The sequence below is a fragment of the Pyrus communis genome, chromosome 6 (genome assembly GCF_963583255.1).
Source record: "Pyrus communis chromosome 6, drPyrComm1.1, whole genome shotgun sequence".
Taxonomy (NCBI): Eukaryota; Viridiplantae; Streptophyta; class Magnoliopsida; order Rosales; family Rosaceae; genus Pyrus; species Pyrus communis.
This window is the reverse complement of record NC_084808.1, coordinates 11,701,045-11,720,531: the sequence shown is the minus strand read 5'-3', so window position 1 is coordinate 11,720,531 and position 19,487 is coordinate 11,701,045.

Sequence of the window (19,487 nt, the reverse complement as noted above, 5' to 3'; positions counted from 1 at the left end):
CAACACTCCATTACAAAATTGGAAAAGGAAAAGTGAAAAAAATTCAAGGAATCAATTCCAACTATCTCTTAATCATATCACACAGCACAAAGCACACCGCTCGATTCCAACTAAAATATTGAGCATGCAAGGAATCTGAACTCATACATGGTTACCAACTTATTTTCCACTCAGCCAAATATGACATTAAGCTGAAGATTAAGAATACATAGATGACATTAAATTGAAAGTCTAACTAATTGTTGACCCTAAAAATTACAAAACCTACGTGGCGCGCAGGCCGAGTAACTAATGAGCTAACTACGTCCTTCGGTCGAATGCGGGCGTGCCAACTCGTCGGCCGAGCTTGGCCGAGGAGTAAAATTTGTTGATGTAGCTTTGAGCGCGTCGCTGACTTCTCTATCTTGCGATTGCGACCGAGGAAGGAACACTCTCGGTCTCTGGGTTCTACAGCCTGAAGACAAGGCTGCCAACTCTGCGGAGTTCACAAATCGTCCGAGCCCGATTCGGTCACTGTGATTATATTCGTGAGAGTATAAGCACGTCGAATCGAGACCAAACTGTATGGGCACAGGTACTCGAACGTGATGTATGTCTTGATGGTAAACGTAGTTCGGCCGTCGGAATGCCGAACCCTGAAACTCACTTGTGAGTATCCAATCATAAACCCACTCGGCGACCAGTACGCCGAGCAATGTAATTCGTAACACCTAACTATGCCGAGCGGCTAGCAAGGTGACCTCTGCCAACAAAGGTTCGAAAACCTTTCTCGACCGAGACTTAGATAGATAACCCGTCGACCTCGACGCAGTGCTGTTTATCTAAACTGAAGGTGCTTCTTGGTCGGCTGATTTTGCGGCAGCAGTGCTGTTTATCCAAACTGAAGGTGCTCGCCGGGTGCTTCCACAGTGCTGTTTATCCAAACTGAAGGTGTGTCGGCAGGAAAAAGAAAGGAAAAATCTCAAGGTGTTTGAGAGGTTTTGCGCAGGGCAATTGTATGTTGATTTGAAGGTCCTTTCTGTTTGCATGATTTCTTGTATTTATAATGCCCCATTCCTTGAAACCGACTCCTTTTTGGATTGGGAGTCCTTGTCCCATTTCGCCTCTTCCTCGAACAAACCTACTCCTACTGGGATTCTGAATTTTCCTTCTTTTCGGGACTCCATTCCTTGATGGTCGAGAATCCTAGTTGCACCAGGACTTCCTCGACCTTTCTATTTATCTGGACTACTTATGATAGGATTTGGCCGACCCTGCCAACTGGCCCGGGCCTTATTATTCGGCCCATATTATTTGTCATCACCTTGGGCCGAGCGCATCCTGCTGCTCGGCCCAGCAATAATATTTTGGGCCCAAACATTGCCCCCTCGCTTCTGAGGTCGCCGACCGTTAACTCTTGGTCGGGCCTCGACCTTGAAGAAGCGAAAACGTTTATTGCTTTTTTGGACTTTACTTCCTTAATGACCGTTATTCTTGCGCATTTATGAGACATGATTGCACTTTCCTCGTTGCCCCCAACGCGTGGCCACGTGTCGATTCTCCGCCGCTCTTAAAACTTTCAATCGTGGGCCTCGAAACCGTGCACTAACTGGAACGTCTTATCCTCATTAATGCCTTAAAACTGGCGCCGCACGCAATCGTGCGTCCTGGATTTTCGACTCCTCGATCCCCTCTTCGCAGGTTCCCAAAATATCCGAAATGATTGAGCCTTTCCCGGTTAAATTTCCCCCTAATTTGAACCAGTGCTTTTGGAATCCCAGACGTTTGATATTCATCCTGAAAGGCCTATAAATACCCACATTTCTGCCATTCGCCTCTTACGCTTTCAGAAATTCTAAAATCTCAAGTTCCTCATCCTTGTTCGTTCAAATCAAACCTTCCAGTTCTTCCTTCTGCAATACCTTCTTTTTCCAGAAACATCTCTCTTCTCCACAAATGGCCTCCTTCATTTCGAAGCTCTCTGATGAGATCAACAAGTGCAAGGATTTCATCGATCGGAGCGCCGTCAAGACGCTGCGATTTGAAGAAGACATGGCGACCACCCACCAGATTCTGGGCCCCCTCTTCAGAGACGCAGTGCCGTCGTCTGTCACTAACCTGCTCAAGGAGCAGTGTTTAACACCCCTGCTGCAGGGGTTCGACTGGTCGAAGTGGACTTTGGCGCGGCCTCAGGGAGCCTGGCCCTCGACGACCACGGCTTGGGCTGCCTGGGTCGACCGAATGAGCACATTCTTTTCCAATGAGTGGAAGGCTCTCGGCATCTACGATGCCATTATTCTGTCAACCATGGAGATTGCCATGGATAAGGAGCTGCTCATGGCGGCCCTGAGTTTATGGTGTTCGGCCACCAACACCATGGTCCTGCCTTTCGGCCCTCTTGGCCCCACAGTCCTCGACGTCTCGGCCATCCTTGGGACTTCCCCAACCGGCCTTCCCATTGACGCCGCCCTTTCCGGATACCCTTCTCCTCTCGACCTGAAGGCACTATTCGACGAAAGGGCCGTCGAAACGCTAAGCCGGGGTGATCGGGAGCCCTCAAGGGAAGAAGTTCAGAAGCTCCACAAGAACTTCTTCAATTACAACACTCTCATCCTTCATTTCGCCGGCCGAGGCGAGGAAGGCCTTAAGAAGGGAGAGCACGAGGCCTTCCTCTTCTACTGGTACAACAAATTCATTTGTTGTACCAGGTCGAACAAATGCCTGGTGGAGAACATGCCGGTGGTCCAGGCACTGGCTAATGGTCGCTCGCTGGCGCTCAGTCCAGCCATACTCGCCAACCTCTACTGTTGCCTGGCTGAGGCGACCATTGGCAAGATCGACCCGCACCAGAACGGACCCCTCTGGGTGTTCCAACTCTGGCTGCAGGTTTACTTCTCTACTCTTCGACCGGAGGTCCCTGCCTTCCAGCGAACGGCCGCCATCGGCCTTCAACTGGCCTCTCGACCGGCGCCACCTCACCGAGCCGACGAGGTTTTCAAACACTTTCTCGGCCTCGACGTCCTCTCGGATGACGAGTTCTTGGTATGCCGGCACCAGGAGTACCCATCCTCGCTCAGGCTACCTACGGCAGCATGGGCCGAGTCCGAGGATGCGGGCATCCGCCAGTGCTGGGGGTCGTTTGTCCTGGCTCGCGACCTTCCTCTTGGTTGCGATGCCCGCCGAGCTAGCTGGGAGGTCTACCATCCTCATTTCGTCGCCCGGCAGCTCGGCTATCTTCAAGGCTGCCCTGTCCCCCTGCTCGCCTCTCGGTCTCTCCTGAGTCGGGGGCGTCTTACCGGTTCCTCCGAAAGAGAATGTAAGACGTTGGACCAGGAGTTCCAGGAGAAGTGCAGGAAGTTTCGGCTTCGGCCGACGGTTCCTGAATCTTTGGGAACCAATACCTTCGGGGACTGGTGGGAGGAGTATACCGGCAACTTCTTTGGCGCCCCGGCCGAAGATCTGGTGAGGAAGATCTTCGGCGACCGTTCGGCGACCGTCCCAGGTCAACATCCTCGACTCAACCCAAGGAGTCGGCCCAAGGTATTCTGTCCGTTTTTCTTTTCTCTCTATATTTTTTTTTTTTTTTTATTGTTACTAATTACCTTGCTCTTCAGGGGGTCGTGGGTCGAGGACGGTCGAAGTGGTCGCCGCGGTGGCAAAGACGAAGAAGATGGTGCCCAAGAAGAGGACCCTTGTCACTGAGCGGACGGTCCCTTCCAAACGCCCCCACCGAGAGGCTGAGCCGGCGGAGGAGGCCCATCGCCCTTCTAAACCCGTCAAGAAATTGGCGAAGAAGGGCGACCGGGAAATTCATGTCGTCCCCAGTGACACTACTGGGACGCCTGCTCCCGCCGGCTCTCCTTCTGTGCCGGCTGCCCCGACGTCTCCAATCCCGACTCCTCCAGCCGTCTCCCTGGCCGATCCAATCGTCGCACCCGCTCCAGCTTCGGAGCCGGTCGTGGCGCCTGAAATGGGGAAGTCGGCTGCGCCTGCTGAAGCACCCTCGACTCCAACGGTCGTTTTGGAGGTATAATTCTGCTTTCACTTGTTTCTTTAGGTTTCTGGTCGTAATGCTAACTGTTTTCTCTTTTTGTTTAGGATGTCGAGAGCGAGAGCGACGAGGTCCCGCTGCAACGCCGTCGTCGACCAGTCAACTCTCCTCTCGTCCATCCTCCTCCGGTCGTCGAGACGACCGCTCGACCACATCCTACTGCGGCGGATCGTGGCAAGAGACCTATTGCCGATCCTGAGGCCACGGCTGAAACGCCGATCCACCCGCAAGACGAAGACCCTCCCATTCCTCCACAGGAAGTCTCTTCGGCCTTTGTAAGTCTCGCTTTTTGTTGTGTTGATTTTTTTTGTGTGGCACATTTTTTAAAAAAAAACTATTAAATGTCAGGTGCCCGAACATTCATTTCACCGGCAATTTTATGCGCCGAGAGGCGTTGTCTATATTTCCTGGCCGCCGTCGTGGCCCTCAAATGTAGATGGCCTCCATCGGCCGCGTGAATTGCGTGGCGGTCTAAGGCACTGGGCTCGGCCATTAAGTTCCCTGGGTTCGAGCAATGACCCAGAGGGCATGGCCGAAGTCTCCTCTCGGCAGGTCTAAAACAATCCCCTTTTTCTTTATGCACTTCATCCTGACGTCTTACTTTCCCTCACGAAGTTTTCCTTTTATGTGCAGCCATCGTGGGAAGTGGAGCTTGACGCTCTTCTTCAGAGCACGACCGGTGAGGCCGGCTCCTCTGCAGCTCCAGCCGAATCGGCGGGAGCCACGCCCGCCGAAGTCTTCGTGAAGCTGCACGAAGTCTTGTCTTTGACTGCCTCCCAAGCTCTCCAGTGCCAGGGCCTTGACTCTGTTGGAGAGTGTCTCAATGACCTTGCCAGCGGCGGTTACCTGAGCCCGGAGGGTATCTCGTTCCTCACCGATCTCCTGGAGCGGACTCGGCAACACTTTCTCATCTTCGAGCGAGCTTTACAAGCCGAGGACGATTTGAAGGTGGCCAAGGTCGCGCATGACTTGGGCAGCCTCGTGTGGGCCGAGGCACAATAGTAGTAAACCATCATCACCCTTGCGATATAATTCATTTTGATACGACACGTAATTCGTGGCGAGCACCTTCGTTCTTCGGTCGTGTTTCCCATTGGGGTTATCGAGGTATCGTAACATCGTCTTTCTCCAATCATCTGGTTCTACTTCGACAGCACATACTTCTATGGGATCTCCTCATTCTAGTAAGGATGGGAGCGACATTACCCTTGTACGTATTACGTGCGCGCGTTGGAGAGTTTGCTGATTGATCAAGGCGGGGTACGAGAGTTAACCCGTGGTCGCAATTCCCACAATTCGACCTAGTTTGCCCCCCATGAGTTGTGCTCCGAAGGCGATCTGGGCGAGTTCGTCGGCGTCAGTATTGTGGATACGTGAGATGTGTTCAAATGTGATCCGTTCGAACGACTCGGCCAAGTAGGTAGCGACCATGTGATAGGGAGCTAAAGTACAACTCATGCAACGAAACACGCCGTTCAGTTGGTTAATTACGAGTTCGGAATCACCAAGGACGAGAACGCGGGGGGCCCGCAGATCGTGCAAAACATGGAGGCCGATAATAAGGGCTTCATATTCGGCCTGATTATTGTTACAGCTAAAATCTAACTTGAGAGAAAAATACCATCGGCAGTGGTCAGGCGACTGAATTGCGATACCGATACCCGCCGAGGTCGAAGTACTGGAACCATCAAAATGCATAGTCCAATGGGTATCGCGTGTAGTAATGAAACCGATGTCGACGTCGCCTCCCTCAAAACCATAAGGGGAAGGGTGTTGTGCTAGGAAGTCGGCGAGGGCTTGCCCCTTGACGGCCTTTTGGGGAGGCTAAACTCGGATAAGGCGAGCGTCCATTTCCCGATTCGGCCTTTGACAATGGGCCGAGTCAACATGTAACGAATTACGTCGGTTTGGGCTATGACCTGCGTAACTGTTGGGAGCATGTAATGCCGAAGCTTGGATGCGGCAAAAAACAACGCTAAGCAAAGTTTTTCGACAGGTGCATAATTAATCTCTGGGGAATTCAGGTTTCGGCTAAGGTAAAAGATAGCTTGTTCACACCCGACATTATTATCTTGCGCGAGGAGGCAACCAATGGATTCGGCGGCTGCCGAAATGTATAATTTAAGGGGTTTGTTGCGACAAGGTGGAACGAGCACGGGCGGAGTGGAAAGGGCCACCTTGATTTGCGTAAACGCAATTTGATGCTCTTCGCGCCATTCAAATCGGTCATTCTCTTTTAGTTTAAGGAGCGTAGAGAATGCTTTCATTTTACTGGCCGAATTGGCGATGAAACGCTGGAGGAAATTTATCTGCCCGAGTAACGACTGGTACTGTTTCTTTGTCGTCGGAGGTGGGGCGCTAATGATGGCGCGGGCTTTATTTTCATCGACCTCGATGCCGCGATGGTGTACCAAAAATCCTAGGAAATTACCGGCCGAAACACCGAAAGCACACTTGGCTGGGTTCATCTTGAGGTTGTTTTTTCGCATGCGAAGGAACGCTTGCCTCAAGTCGTCCAGGTGTGTTTGACGACGTTTAGATTTTACGACCACATCATCGATATAAACTTCGACGATTATACCGATTAAGTCGTGGAAGATCATATTCATGGCTCGTTGGTATGTGGCGCCGGCATTCTTGAGGCCGAAAGGCATGACTACCCATTCGTAAGTACCAAGTGCCCCCGGGCAACGGAAAGCCGTCTTGTGGACGTCAGCTTCGGCGATGAAAATCTGGTTGTAACCCGCATGACCGTCCATAAAAGATAGCAGTTCATGATTAGCTGCGGCATCAATTAATAAATCTGAGATCGGCATCGTATATTCATCCTTGGGAGTAGCCAGATTTAGATTACGGAAATCGATGCAAATGCGAAGGGCACCGTTTTTCTTTAACACGGGGACGATATTGGCCAACCATTGGACATACCGAGCGGTCCTAATAAACCCGGCTTTCAGAAGCCGAACTAATTCGTCCTTAATGCCGAGTTGTACTTTGTTTGAAAATCGGCGAGGAGGCTGTCGAAAAGGCTTACACCCCTCCTTGATGCGTAGCTCATGCTCTACCAGGTTTCGGTCGAGGCCTGGCATTTCATGATAACTCCACGCAAAGCAATCTTTAAATTCGTGGAGTAGCTTACGGAGTTCGACCTTCATGGACGGTGGGAGTAACGCACTAATAAACAATGTTCGAGGATCCTCGGCCGTGCCTACGTTAACTTCCTCTAACGGGTCCTTGACTTGAGGTCGATGGTCTTCGAGTTCGGCCGGCGCAGCCTGAACTTTATCGAAAGATAGAACGGGGCCGTTATCTGCTTCGGCCAAAAATTCGATTAAATTGATGCCGGAATGTGGTTGCTTGGTAATGGCGTACCAATGGGCCAGCAGTCGTTCCATTGTGGATGAAACCGCGGCCTGACGCCGTTCTTGCGTGGTGTGCTCAATCATCGGCATTGGTGACTAAATCTGCCAAACCAAGTCTCGCCGAATCCTGTTGGACAGTCTCGGCGCCGACCTCAATCACTTTCTGTATCGAAATTCTCGTCAGCTGTCCATCCTCATTAAGGCCTTGGAGGGTGATGTAGCCGACGTGATCATCATAATAGCGAGCCTGAATCATGTTGGTCTCAAATGGTTGGTTATCGGCTGGGTGGACTACGACCGATTTGCCATCCCAAAAGATGAGAACTTGATAGAGCGATGAAGGGATGCAACTGGTTTGGTGGATCCAGTCACGGCCAAGTAATGCGTTATAATCGGTCTTGGAATCAATGATAAAGAATGCCGTCATGTGTTGACGACCGGCAATGCTAACTTCCAACAGGAGCACCCCTTTGGTCTGAGACTTATCACCAACGAAGCTGCTCATAGTGATCCCTGACGGAATGAGTTCACTATCAGAACGGCGTAAAGCCTTCATGACGGATATTGGCATAATGTTGACTGTGGCTCCACAGTCGACAAATACTTTAGAAATGGGAAAGCCTTCGATGTGAGCCGTGACGTACAACGGCTTAAGGTGTTGGAGATTAACCGAGGGGGAGTGGGGAAATAGCTCGGCCAAAGCTGCCTTAAGGTTATCCCCGCTTTGGCTTTCTCTGTCGTCGTCGTTTGCGACGAAGTCTACTTGTGTTGCTTCCTCGGCAACTACGTCCCCATCCAAGAAACTTGACTGGTGGGTACTCGGTTGGAATTCAGCTGGTAGAACGTGGACCATACTGATCTCCATATGTTCGAGGACCGAGGGGCCCATTGGGTCATAGTCGTCGTCTTCTGGGGAACTATCCCCTGTAGCAGTCGTCGGAAAATCCTCGATCAAACTTTTGAGTTCCTCGATAAGAGCCGGTATCTGAGATGTGGGAACCAAATCGAGTGCTGGTGAGCCATTTCCTTCGGCGATGTGGACTGCCGAAGATTTACGTTGGTCCTTTGTTACACGGGCTCGTTCTTCATATGCAATACGGGCGTTCCTCGTGTCTATATATGTATCCAAACGTGCTATCCGTTTTTCCTCGTTGGCCGTGAGGCCGAAGAGCGATACAGCCGAGAAGACTTCGAAATGATAGCGTAAATGCTGAAGGTCTTCGACCGAAAAGGGTAATTCGGCGGCGTCGATATCTGTATAAGGATCGACTTCAAAACCAAGGACCCGAGTCTCCCGTATATGTTGAAACCTAGCTTTAATGGCTGGATCAGAAGTTTTCTGGATAATTTGCTCGGCATCAGGACAAGTTAACGCTAAGTCGAGGGCTTCCTGACATGCCTTGGGGAGTCCGTACAAATCATTTGCGGAGTATTTCTTATGAAATTCTCGCATGTATTCCATGGATTCACCGAGGAATGGAGGATGTAAGTTGCGCCGTATTTTGATAAACGGCTCGCGCGGTGGTAACAGAGAAAGTTTCCTTTCGGCCTTTTGTCTAAAGTACTCTAGACGAGCTCTCGTTTCCCCAGGCCGGAGAAGGATCTTAATACGTTTCTCAGCCTCCTCAATGGTGGTTTCGAAATCAGCATCCGCTACTTTCTTCCCTTCGGCTAACTTGGTCATGATAGTCGGGGTTGGCCGTTCGCTAATATCTTCCACGGCCTTTTTTGGTTGCCACTGGTTGGCCGAGCTGGCCTGCGCTTCTCGTCGCCGAGCCATGCAATCTATCCGTTGGCGGCGACGTTTTTGAGATTTAGATAGCGCCGTATACAAGCCAGTTGGAGAGTTATAACTGTACCAGCGTTGATCCGATGTCCTGGGTGGCTTGAAAGTTTTGCGATCAGCTGGCGAGCCCGAACTGTTGGTATTGCGCAAGTAATAATCCTCATTATAGAAAGGTGCGTCGAAGTCAAGAAGCCGCCTGACCGAGGTCTGTTCTTTCGGTTTTACTTGTGGGCCGAGTCGATCAAACACTTGACGTCGTGGACCTAATCCCTTTGATGACGCCGTAGGGGCCGTTAGTGGTGTTGAAGATGTCTTCTTCCCAGGTTCAACTGGTGTTTTACAATGGTCACATAACACCTTTGATTCATGAGTTTTGTCGGCACTTGACCTCGTCATAGGCTCATCAACGGGTGGCCCCGGTTGTTCCGTTGGTGGTGCATTTGAAAATATATCAAGCTTTAGTCTTGTTTGACCATGCCGTTGACGAATATGCTGCACCGGGACATATTCGGCCTTCCCTTTGTTTTTGGGAAGGTGAGCATCCACCATGCCAATCGTTGTTGACGGGAAAGGATTAACATCGACCGCCATTTTTTCCGGAAATTTCAACTTTCCTTTTTCGATCCAACTTTGAATTGTGTCCCGGAACACAACACAATTATTGGTTGCATGCTTATTGGAATTATGATACTTGCAGTATATCTTTCCTTTTAATTCATCGGCTTTAGGGATAGTATGTCCCGGCCGAAGCTTGATGATTTTTGCTGCCAATAATTGATCGAAAATTGCATCAGCTTTGGTGATATCAAAAGTGTAAACTTTTGATGACTTACCCGTTTCCTCGGCGGCCAAACGGGTTTTGGTGTCTTTGGTATTTACTTGCGCCAAAGCCTTGCAAACATAGGGTTTGTCTATTACTATCTCGGCCGCATCCACACTAGCATACTGAGGTTCTTCACTTTCGGCCGATGCATAGCTAACCGTGGGGTTCTTATACAACGTCCCCCGGGATGGTGACTTTGATATCTTTTCTTCTCGGAGCAGATACTCATATTGTTCGACGTGTTGAGCAAGTTCGTACATATCTCGAATATTTGCCCCCAGAAACTTCTTTTTGTACCCCACGTCTAATCCGTTAAGGGCGATCCTGACGAATTCCACTTCGGGGAGTAGTACTCGGCACCAATTCCTGGCCGACTTAAACCTTGTTAAGTATTCCATTGGAGATTCGTCGGATGCTTGAGCCATCCTGGCCAAGGATGATACGGACATCTCCATCCCTGGCCGATAGAATTGTTCATGGAACTTTTCAACTAATTCTTCCCAACTCTGCACAGAATTGGGTGGAAGATTAATGTACCATGTGAAAGCTGAGCCTGTCAGTGAAAAATTAAACAAACGTAGCTTGTAGAAGTCGCTATTGACGTTTCCACACTGCGCAGTGAACCGAGCCACATGTTCTAATGAGGATAAAGACGATTCCCCGGCAAAGAGGCTGAAATCAGGGATCTTAAATCCTCGTGGGTATTCAAACCTTTCTACATAAGCTGGGTATGGATGAATGAATTTTGGAAACTTCGGCCCTTTCTTCAGGGCCGAATCAATCATTCTCTAGACTTCGGTCACGTTCACGGAACCGGCTTCTTCTCCCTGGCTTGGTCCCTCGGATCTATTTCCTGGTCCTCTTCTTTCTAAGGGGACTGGTTGCGGCCGAGCAGACCCTCTCTCGGCTGGTATGGGAACACTCGTCGGGAGCTGCCGAGGTTGGCTGACCTGGCCATCTTCGAAGGCTTTACTAACCAGTAGTTCAAGCATTCTGGTCTGTGTATCGCTGTTACTACGTATTGCGTCTAGCAAATCATTCATCTTCTGACCAATCGACTGCTCGACCTGACGATATTGTTCATCTAGTCGTCTCCGAAGGAATGTCCTAGTTGGTGGATTGGAACCTTCCCCACCATCGTCATCACAATCTTCCACAATCCCTTCCATGAACATTCCAGCTATTTGATTCGGGACTGCTGGGTTGTAAGGTTGCCCGCCGAGACAGACTTCATTCTCTCGGCGTGTTACACTTGTGGCCTCGGGCGGCGCCACTATGATCGGATTTTTTGTAGAGTGGAAATCCTGCCCAAGGCCTTGCACTGGCAAGTCAGTCGTTGACTTTTTGTTTTCTGCTTCGTAGACCGTGTCTCAATGGTCATGAACTCCGAAGGTTTAGCACAATGGTCCCACTGGGCGTGCCAAAATGTTGACCCTAAAAATTACAAAACCTACGTGGCGCGCAGGCCGAGTAACTAATGAGCTAACTACGTCCTTCGGTCGAATGCGGGGCGTGCCAACTCGTCGGCCGAGCTTGGCCGAGGAGTAAAATTTGTTGATGTAGCTTTGAGCGCGTCGCTGACTTCTCTATCTTGCGATTGCGACCGAGGAAAGAACACTCTCGGTCTCTGGGTTCTACAGCCTGAAGACAAGGCTGCCAACTCTGCGGAGTTCACAAATCGTCCGAGCCCGATTCGGTCGCTGTGATTATATTCGTGAGAGTATAAGCACGTCGAATCGAGACCAAACTGTATGGGCACAGGTACTCGAACGTGATGTATGTCTTGATGGTAAACGTAGTTCGGCCGTCGGAATGCCGAACCCTGAAACTCACTTGTGAGTATCCAATCATAAACCCACTCGGCGACCAGTACGCCGAGCAATGTAATTCGTAACACCTAACTATGCCGAGCGGCTAGCAAGGTGACCTCTGCCAACAAAGGTTCGAAAACCTTTCTCGACCGAGACTTAGATAGATAACCCGTCGACCTCGACGCAGTGCTGTTTATCCAAACTGAAGGTGCTTCTTGGTCGGCTGATTCTGCAGCAGCAGTGCTGTTTATCCAAACTGAAGGTGCTCGCCGGGTGCTTCCACAATGCTGTTTATCCAAACTGAAGGTGTGTCAGAAGGAAAAAGAAAGGAAAATTCTCAAGGTGTTTGAGAGGTTTTGCGCAGAGCAATTGTATGTTGATTTGAAGGTCCTTTCTGTTTGCATGATTTCTTGTATTTATAATGCCCCATTCCTTGAAACCGACTCCGATTTGGATTGGGAGTCCTTGTCCCATTTCGCCTCTTCCTCGAACAAACCTACTCCTACTGGGATTCTGAATTTTCCTTCTTTTCGGGACTCCATTCCTTGCTGGTCGAGAATCCTAGTTGCACCAGGACTTCCTCGACCTTTCTATTTATCTGGACTACTTATGATAGGATTTGGCCAACCCTGCCAGCTGGCCCGGGCCTTATTATTCGGCCCATATTATTTGTCATCACCTTGGGCCGAGCGCATCCTGCTGCTCGGCCCAGCAATAATATTTTGGGCCCAAACACTAATTAAGATGAGCATAATAAACATGAGGCACTGTATTTACAATCTGCAAATATAACAGGGCTGCAAACCAATTAGTAAAAGCACATTTTTATATGAAAATAAAAACAAAAAATTCAGTTAAATAAGCATCAGCATGCACTCCATAATTGTCTCTCTCTATGTTTTTTATGTCAATCTGTATGCAAATGAATTCGGAATTAATAGGAGTGCAAAATGGATAGAACCAAGAATTGAAATCAAGAGAAACCACACATCCAATTTGGTAATGGAAAATGAAGACATCAATACCTGCTCGAATCACTGGCGAGAGAGCTCCAATTTCAAAACGGAATATTTTAGGGCTTCCAGTTTGTAGTCTCAATCCTATTCACGAATCTGCAAGGAACAAAGAAAATGAAAAGAGTGAAAAATCAGAACTGGACTTGGGGATTTTCCCTACCTCTATATCCTAAACCATTTCAAACTTCATTCATCCAAAATCATCCAATTTTTTTCAACATAGTGCTATGTCGGTTTCTTTTCTCTCGCAACTGATGATTTATGAACCAATATGTATCAGGTTGTGTTGCCATACTTTAAGCCAAAATTGCATTCAATCTACAATAGAGAAAGGGAAGCCAGACTTATGGGGACACAGTGATGAAAGATTTGATGATGCTCACATAATTGATAGATGAGAAGATGGTGTTGTTTCATGGGGAACTTCAGTTATGGTCATACCAGTTATGCATATTTCTATGGTTTAACGACAAATTAAGTCATTAAGTTCATAAATCTAGGACTGGAAAAGATAACCATAAAAAGTAATAGATGATAAGAAACACTTGCTGTAAAAAAGTAATATTGTTGGTCATCTTATGAATTCCCTGAAATTGTTGGTCATCTTATGAATTCCCTGAAATATCCCAAATTCATGAGAGCTATATAAAATTTGGAGCGCCTGCACTTTGTAAAAACCAAATTGCCCGAATAAATAAGCACATAAAAGGCAAAGTAACAACACAACTAATATGGAAACATGCAAGCTTGGAAACTCAAGTCCAAGTTGAATGAAACACAGAGTGACAGATGCCACCAAGTTTAGTTTACCTGGCAATTATGTGCCACCAAGTTTACTTTCATTAGCTTTAAGAGGAACTGCCGCTAACATTCAAAAATTAATATAAGAATCCTCATGTATAAAGGAACGGAAAATGCATTAGATATAAACATTTCCTTTTCAAAACCGATTACCAAAATCCTTCACAGTTCACACCACTACTTTCCTAGTAGTTGTTTCGTAATGTCCATCAATTTCGCCAGAGATTTATCGCCAATTCGTACAAACTCCAAAATCTACAACACACAATCACATTAGATAAAAACATATTATTTACAAAACCCTTTTCCAAAATCTGCTCAAAGTTTGTAAATTTAAACAAAATATCAAGTTTTGGCACAAGAGCACACAATACGGCATTTTTTTCCCCTAAAAGTATGATCTCCTGCCACTTTTCTATTGATAATTAAGCATGGCATAGGTTTTGATTGAATTGATGATGGTAAAAATGGAAGATGAAGACATCAATACCCTCTCTAATTATTGGCAAGAGAGCTCCAATTTCATAACGGTATTTTTTAGAGCTTCCACTTTGTAGTCTCAATCCTTTTCACAAATCTGCAAGGAACAAAGAAAATGAAAAGAGTGAAAACTGGACTTGGGGATTTTCCCTAGCTCTATCATCACATCAGCCATTGCGTAAGATAGTCACCATTCCCAAATTAACGACAAAAAAAAAAAATAAAATAAAATAAAATAAAAAAAACCAAAAGGTTTTTTAAATACGGAAGTTGGGTACCGGGAGAAGATGATAACATCCAATATCTTAAATCACATAAAATAGGGGATTTGGTGGCCAGACCTGCAAATTGTAGTATTTTGTTGACCCTAATTCATCGTTTCCCCAAAAGCACCAAATTGAAAGGTGGATGAAGAAGAAGGCCAAAAAAAAAAAATGATTTGATAGAGAGGTCTGCGCAGTTGAGTTTGTTTCTCCCTTTTGTATGGACAGTGGGACTGAGTAACCTGTTGAAGCCTTTTGAACGTGTGGTAGTAGGGTGCAGTTTCCACAGTGCAACGCTGCAACCGCTAGTGCTAGATGGGTAGTTTCCATCGTGCAAACTCTGGAACTGCTAGAGTTCGCTAGGCTTAAGGGAGTTCCAATTGTGCCTTTCTATATATATATATATATAGAAAGAATGTATAATACAACGAAATTATACTGTGTGAATAAAATATGTACTCATTTGAACAATGACAATTTTCAACCACCAGATAAAAATATACACACTTAAAATTCATTGTGACCCTTAGATCAATCCTCCCACAAATACTGCATCACATTCTATCTTTCCACCAAAACCAAAATAACTCTCTTTCATCTTTTGCACAGACCTCTCATCTGCGTGTTTTTCCAGAGTTTCTTCTGCATCCACACTCAATTTACACAAATTTAGGTGATTTTTTTTTTTCATAATTTCTACCCTCTGATTGTGATTTTTTTTTCATAATTTCTACCGTCCGATTAAGTAATATTACCCACATGAATCTGATTTTTCATTTGTTTTGTTTATTATTCTATATAATTTAATAAGGAAATTCGAATCATTGATGGCGTAGGATGGGATTGCTGGGCGTTCAAAATTGCTCAGTGATTAGTACTTAATCGACCACACCGCTTATATTATTTAAACGTAATTGTTGTCATATGGGTTTTTTTCTTCTCAGGGTATGTTTGGGGATTGCAAATTTGCATGAACACTTTTTCTTGATTACTTCATTAATTTCCGCGATTTGCAATTTGCCATATGGGTTTTTCTGGATTCCATTTCTTTTATTTATGTGATTTTAGTCAGTGGTAGTCAGCTGCATGCAATGAGGGACATTTGAGGCTTTAGCTGGGAATTTGGTTTCTCTAAAAGTACTTCTGCAATTGGTCAGAATTTATTGGAGTTACTAAAATTACCCAATTACCAGTTTCTGTTTTACCGTAGTTGGTAATGATTTGTGAGCAGATTGTACATTGAAAATATGGGTAATTTGTGAATTGAATTTCAATGGTTAAACTAATACGACAAACTGGTAAAAAGCCATCACTGAAAAAAGATAAAGCATCACAACCGTAGAGTTTTGCCGAATGAAGAATTAAAACCGCGACGTGGGATTCAACCATCCTTCACGTTCTGCAAACTACCAACCAGATTGACAAAGACTCTTCCTCTACAGAGAACGAGGGGAGGGAGAAACAAAGATACAGATTGACAAAGACTCTTCCTTTACATCGACTGATTCTTATTGCATGTAACTTTCAAACTTGATTCTCAATGTTCTATGTATTCCTTCCAGCATTTGTTCAAACTTTCAAACTTGACTCTACTCGCCGTGATCAACAATTGCAGCTTCTTGAAACAGCCTTTCACTCGCCATAAACGACAAGTGCAACTTCTTTAGCAGTATGTTTATTAGTCTCTTTTCAAATCAAATTCATTGCCATTAATTAACTGTTTCTCATCGATCATTCATTTCTGATTATATTTTCAATTTCCGTTCTCTTCCCATTTATACATCTTTTTCAATAGTGTATGAATTATTTGCTTTGATGAAGCAGAATTAGATTTGCGTTCATATTCAATTCTAATTAACTGATGATGTGTTTCTGAATGCATGGAAGAGGAATTTTGGAATTTAGTTTTGCGCGGGCAAAGTGTGGGCTTCGAGAGCAAGCCAAAACTATCTAGCGATTCGATAGAATTGGAGAGAGATTTTCTAGGGTGAACCATAGCCTGTACTCGACTATTGAGCTGCACAGTTTCTGGTTTCTTAAGGTTTCGGATATCCACACAATCTATTGGGACCTGTCTGGAAATCCCCACGGCCATGTGAGTTGCGATTCTTCTTCTTAATAAACGACTTAGTTTTTGCATTTTTTGTTCGAATTAAAAGTTTTTTATATACAAATTTGAAGCTTTTCTTCAAGCTTATTCACTATATAGCGTAATTCTTCAGTTATTAGAGATTCCGAAATTTTTAAATCCTCTCAAAGTAGTAGGGATTTGGAAATGAACTCTGCTAGAGAAGGCGGCTTATGTTGAAATTACCATAATAACAGAGTGTTGGGTTGGGAATTTTTTACTGGTTTTTTATTTAATATGTTTTGAATCTTATCTTGCAGCCTGTCGTTTTTCTTCATGGGGTTCAGGAGGAGGAACTTCACCAAGTATTCAAAGTAATCAAAGATTCTTCAATCCCGAGTTTTACCTATCATTCTGTTTGATTAGGTTGCTACTTCTCCCTTTATGATAAGTTATTAGATGCATTTTAGTGTGTCCTACATTTGATAACTGACTTATTTCGTTATTGCTAGAAAGGTAAATTTTACGCTATCATTCTGTTTGATGAGTCTGAATTATTTTTTTTATTAGGGCTGTTGTTGCTACTTTTTTAATTACGCTTGACAATTAGACTGCTTGATCGGAGATGTAATTATCAGAGAAATTACAAATCAATAGTATGATCGTTGTGAATGCGATATGATTGCAATGACAATATTTTATTGATTCAAGTGTAGATTAAACAAAGAAATAGATAAACAAATAAGAAAAAACCATGTTCATGCGCAAACCATGTCATTGTCATTGAAAAAACTATAGGTAACCCTCTAAAAATTAATAGACGAAGTCAATGGAATTGAGAGCTATGTAATCCAAGTCCCAGTTGCATATGTCATTGGTGCATTCAAGAGCTAGCTAATTGAGGAAGAAATTCAAGGGTTGGTGTAAGTTGTCTCAAAGCATCAGGGTTGAAGCCATTGTCAACCCTTCAGTTGCAGAGTTTGATTTATCAATTATCTGTTAGGTTTTACGGCTCAAAATTAGGATGATGCAAAGAATTAGGTTTATGTTACCTATTTGGTTTTGGTGTCCTATTTGAGTTTGGATTTTGACTTCTTAGTTGTTTTCCTTGGTGGAGAGATTTTGTTAATTACCTATTTGATTAGGATTTGTAGTTACTTTGTATTAGGATTCTTTGACACACCCCGATCGAGATCAAGGCATGCTGGCCGTCACGTGGAAGTAACGTAACCATGTGCACAGTGCGGAAGCTAATAAAATAATAATAAAAATAGTACGAATAAATAAAAACCAGCTTTACACAAAGGAATAACATACATGTGCAAGCGTAAGTGTGAAAATAAAGTTCAGAGCACGAAGACCTAATGCAGTCCGGAAGAAAACAACACTACAAAAGCACACCCGAAGGTGACTACACTGGTAATAATCTGTCAGATATGCCGGGGAAATCCTCAGGGAAGCCACCAAACGTGCTAGCCAACTAGAACCTAGAGGGACGCAAAACAAAAGCGTGAGTGGGCAAAAACAAAGCTTTTCAAAACCATTTCATAAACAAAGTTCTAACCCCTCGCCGTAAAACCTGTATACTTCCCAGAAAATAGAATATACACATATATATAAATCATGCTCGGAAAATATACTATGCCAAAACCTCGAAGGAAAAATGCAAGTGCTCAGGTAAACATCACATCAATGCCATATAATCTGTCAGCCGAAGTCACCTAACGTGACCTGTACGGCTGAATCTAGAGCTCAGATCTCCATCTCACTAACTATACCTGCACACGAGTCGGAACCACCTAAAGTGGTCTGTACGACAAGCTTGGGTGTAATATAAGTACGCTCAAGTGCTACGATCACGTGAAGGCTGGGCGAATAATCGTGGGTCACCTACGAGTCGGAACCACCTAAAGTGGTCTGTACGACAGGACTGTGCACCTAACTTGGATCCAAAATGAGCGTGTGATGCGGGAGGTGAATATCACGTGAAGGACTGTGCCCTACTCTGGACGGGAGCACTAACACCGGGGTGCAGGTTATGAGCTCTCTATGCATCTCAAATCACTACTGAACATAAACATAAATCATACTTACCTGGCACTTACCTGTGCGTCCACAGCACCAATACACACACACACACACACACACACACACACACACACACACACACACACACACACACACACACACATATATATATATATATATATATATATATATATATATGCGACTAATAATGCCTAAATAAATGGTAAACAATAATCAAGGCATATAAATGTATAATGTTTCAAATCAATTTCTGGGAAAAACATAAGTATATAGGTATATACGGAAAACCAAAAGCCCACTCACTGGTATGTAGAAGGGTCGTAACCCCCTTGCCTCGAGTGACCGCGCTCGTCCTCGGGATAGGTCTCACCTATATGCGAAACAGCTACAAAAACGTTAATTTTAAAACACATAACCTACCTTATGAAATAACTTCTCATACAATGCTCAAATGGGGTATATGAATACACCAACGTGATCTACTCAACCTCAGGAACATCCCCATATTTTTAGAAAAAATTTCCACTGTTGCACGCGCCCCCACGCGCCGGCCACGCGCAGGCACGTGCCTGGCACACTGACGGCGTCAGTTAACGCCGTCAGGAATATTCTGTTAACTTTAACGGATTCCGTTAACGCCGTTAGGAATATTCCGTCCAAACTGACGAAATATTCCGTCGTCTTCTCCGGCGAGGCTCCGATGCCGGAAAATTGTAAAAACTTCAAACCTTTGCAACTTCTTCGTTTTTCAACCAAATTTCACAAAATTGGTACCAAAATGAAGCTTACAACGAGAGGAACAAATTCATACCACTTTCAAGTGCTAAAACACATGGGATCTCGCCGGGAAAACACCACCAACTCTGGCCAACCTCGAAACTCACGATCCCGACGTCCAAAACCTTCAAACGAACCACCCTGAGCCTCCTAAGGACCTCACCAAGCTTCCTACAAGCTTGAAATTCCCAAAAACACAAGAATTAACGTGTGCATGAACA